The sequence below is a fragment of the Bison bison genome, unplaced genomic scaffold (genome assembly GCF_000754665.1).
Source record: "Bison bison bison isolate TAMUID 2011002044 unplaced genomic scaffold, Bison_UMD1.0 scf7180017864304, whole genome shotgun sequence".
NCBI lineage: Eukaryota > Metazoa > Chordata > Mammalia > Artiodactyla > Bovidae > Bison > Bison bison.
In genome coordinates, this window is record NW_011494876.1 from 13,989,893 (window position 1) to 13,994,166 (window position 4,274).

The window sequence follows — 4,274 nt, forward strand, 5'->3', positions numbered from 1 at the left end:
GGACCCCATGGACTGTAGCCCACCAGGCTCCTCCGTCCATGGGATTTTCCAGGCAAGAGTACTGGAGTGGGGTGCCATTGCCTTCTCTGATGGATGTGAGAGTTGGACTATAAAGAAAGCTGAGTGTAGAAGAATTGATGCTTTTGAACTGTGGTGTTGGGGAAGACTCTTAAGAGTCCCTTGGACTTCGAGGAGACACAACCAGTCCATCCTAAAGGAGATCAGTCCTGGGTGTTCATTGGAAGGACTGATGCTGAAGCTGCAATTCCAATACTTTGGCCACCTGATGAGACGAGCTGACTCATTTGAAAAGACCCTGATGCTGGGAAAGATTGAGGGTAGGAGAAGGGGACAACAGAGGATGAGATGGTTGGATGGCATCACCGACTCAATGGACATGCGTTTGGGTGGACTCCGGGAGTTGGTGATGGACAGGAAGGCCTGCCGTGCTGCGGTTTATGGGGTCGCAAAGAGTCAGACATGACTGAGCGACTGAACTGAATTGAACTGAACTGGTGGCTCAGTGCTAAAGAATCTGCCCGACAATGCTTGAGTTCAGTTTCCGATCTGCGAAGATCCCATGCGCTGTGGAACAACTAAGCTCATGCGCCGCAACTACTGAGGCTTCACGCTGCAACTATTGGGGCCAGAGTGCCCTAGAGCCCGTGCTCCGCAACAAGAGAAACCACCACGGTGAGAGGCCTGTGCACACTGCAGCTGGAGAGTGGCCCCCTGCTCCCTTCAACCAGAGAAAAGCCCGTGCAGCAACAAAGACCCAGCACTGCCTAAAGTAAATACATAAAATTTTAAATATATATATTAAAACATAAGAAACAGGATTTGGCCCCAGATAGCTGAGGCTCACATGAAAGGAATGAACTCAATAAGCCCAGAGGCTTGCATCTTCCCACACATAGAAGAACACTAAATATCTTTGCTTGATACCTGGTTTTCCTTACTACTTAACAATAATCAGACCGCCTGCCCCTTTTGTTGCAAACTTGTATATAACCTGACTCCCTCTCCTGCCTCCAAGCAGTTTTTTCAAGGGTATTGAGATGTTGTCTGCTGGGCTTGAAGTCCTTAACATTCCCTCCAAATAACATAACTCTCTACTCTCAGGTTGTGACTAATTTTATAGTCGACACTTTGCTACTTGAACTCTAATTAGCCAGAGTCAGATGACTAAAATTGCTGTTGTTGATAATGTAATTGATGCACTAAAATTGCTGTTGGAGATATCATCATTAATGTACAAACTCAGGTTGTTTCTCCAGGGTAAGATGAACTAAAAGGCCCCGAGACATGAACCATCTGACCAGAAAGTGGTAAACCAGAGAATTCATGGTTCTCAAAAATATGATTAAGAAATGTCACAGAAATGTGCCAAGATGATGAGTAATCTCGGCTTCTTTGTTCCCTTTAAACATACTCCCAGGGACTTCCCTGGTGGTCTGCACACCTGACACAGGAGTCCCTGTTCGATCCCTGATCAGGGAACTATAAATAGATCCCACAAACCAAAACTAAGAGTTGGAGTGCCACTACTAAGACCCAGCGCAGCCAAATAAGTAAAAGAAATACTTTAAAAAATAAATATATGGGGGTTTCTCTGGTGTCTCAGTGGTAAAGAATCTGCCTGCCAATGCAGGAGACATAGGTTCAGCCCTAATCTAGGAATACCCCACATGCCATGGAGCAGCTAAGCCCATTCACCACAACTATTGAGCCTGTGTTCTAGAGCCTGGGAAACACCATTACTGAAGCCTGTGTGCCCTAGAGCCAGCGCTCCACAGCAAGAGAAGTCACACGATGCAACTGGAGAGTAGACCTCACTCTCTGCAGCTAGGGAACAGCCCATGCAGCAGTGAAGACCCAGCACAGCCCGAAAAATAAAGAAAATAAAATTATTTTTTAAATAAATAAAAACACCCTCAACTCAAAAACCAAGTTGCACTGGCTCTGAGACTTCTCTCCCACTCTCTTGCTTATACCCTGCGATAATAACACCTTACTTTGTTGCACACACCCTCTGCCAGAGTTTGGCTTTCTGTGCCATGGGCACAGGGCCCCTGCTCCATAACACTCACAGGAAATTTATGTCCCACTTTTAGGTAGAAAGGAAAAGGGCAGAGGGCCCTTCCTGAATCTGCTGTTTCTCATATTCCTTCAGTTCAAAATAATTCTTCTGCCAAAGATCATACCTGGGGGGAGGGCATATTCTGATCCCCTTCAATGGACATGAAGAGATATTCAGCCCAAAGATTTTATAAGTATAAAGCAATCTAAACATCTATTGATAGAATTTATGCAAATAAACTACAGTACTTCTAAACAGACATTAAAAAATACTAAAATTTTAATATTATTAAGGCTACATACATGGTACTTTTTGTAGCATGACTATTTTATGACTAGAAAGACTGTTGAAAGGGCCATTTAAGTAGAATTTAAGCCTTCCTCTGTCACTGCTACCATTATTCAAGCAAGCTGAAGGAAAGAAAGTTATGGATTGGGATATATTACTCATATTAAACTCAGGGAAAAGTTTAACTGAATAGACTCTTTCAGGGTAAGCTTTAATTCAAAGTCTCCCTTTTAGAAGGGAGGAGGAGGTCATTCATGGGTGATGTTGAGTAGTCAGTGACCAGGGAAAGGTGGTGTGAATGAAAAATATTACCTGTCATATTAGTAAACAAAGAATGTTGCAGCCATCAAGCTGTCACATTACAGCTGCCCTGACATGAGCCCTGAGGGAACTCAGAAACATAACACCAGCCATCAAATCACCAGACACAGTAGCCCCCTTACCACCACCATTGGGCACCCTGAGGAACAACAAACGATGTTGTTCAGTCACTAAGTTGTGTCCAACTCTGTGACCCCATGAACCGCAGCATGCCAGGCTCCCCTGTTCTTTACTGTCTCCCAGAATTTGCTCAAACTCATGTCCATTGAGTCGGTAATGCCATTCAACCATCTTATCCTCTTCTCCTCCTGGCCTCATTCTTACCGAACATCAGGGTCTCTTCCAGTGAGTCAACTCTTTGGATCAGGTGGCCAAAGTACTGGAGCTTTAGCTGCAGCATCAATCCTTCCAATAAATATTCAGGGTTGATTTCCTTTAGGATTGACTTGTTTGATCTCCTTGCTGTCCAAGGGACTCTCAAGAGTCTTCTCCAGCACCACAGTTTGAAAGCATCAATTCTTTAGCTTCTTTACCATCCAACGTGCTCATCTATACATGACTACTGGAAAAACCATAGCTTTGACTATACAGACTTTTGTCAGCAAAGTGATATCTCTGTTCTTTAACATGCTGTCTAGGTTTGTCATAGCTTTTCTTTCAAGGAGCAAGCATCTTTTAATTTTATGGCTGCAATCACCATCCACAGTGATCTTGGAGCTCAAGAGAAGAAAATCTGTCACTGTTACCACTTTTTCCCCGTCTATTTGTCTTAGAGTGATGGGACTCGATGCCCATGATCTTAGTTTTATGAATGTTGAGTTTTAAGCTTTTTCACGCTCCTCTCTCACTCTCATCAAGAGGCTCTTTAGTTCTTCTTCATTCTCTGCCATTAGAGTGCTATCTTCTGCATATCTGAGGTTGTTCATGTTTTTCCAGGCAATCTTGATTCCAGCTTGTGCTTCATCGAGCCCAGCATTTTGCATGCTGTACTCTGAATATAAGTTAAATATGCAGAGTGACAATATACAGCCTTGAAGTACCCCTTTCCCAATTTTGAATCAGTCCATTTTCTTTCAGTTCAATCACTCAGTCATGTCTGACTCTTTGCAACCCCAAGGACTGCAGCACGCCAAGCCTCCCTGTCCATCACCAACTCCCTGAGTCCACCCAAACCCATGTCCATTGAGTCGGCGATGCCATCCAACCATCTCATCCTCTGTCGTCCCCTTCTCCTCCTTCCTGCAGTCTTTCCCAGCATCAAGGTCTTTTCCAATGAGTCAGCTCTTCTCATAAGGTGGCCAAAGTATTGGAGTTTAAGCTTCAACATCAGTGCTTCCAATGAACACCCAGGACTGATCTCCTTTAGGATGGACAGGCTGGATCTCCTTGCAGTCCAAGGGACTCTCAAGGGTTTTCTCCAACACTACAGTTCAAAAGCATCAATTCTTCTACACTCAGCTTTCTTTATAGTCCAACTCTCACATCCATACATGACTACTGGAAAAACCATAACCTTGACTAGACGGACCTTTGTTGGCAAAGTAATGTCTCTGCTTTTTAATATGCTGTCTAGGTTGGTCATAGC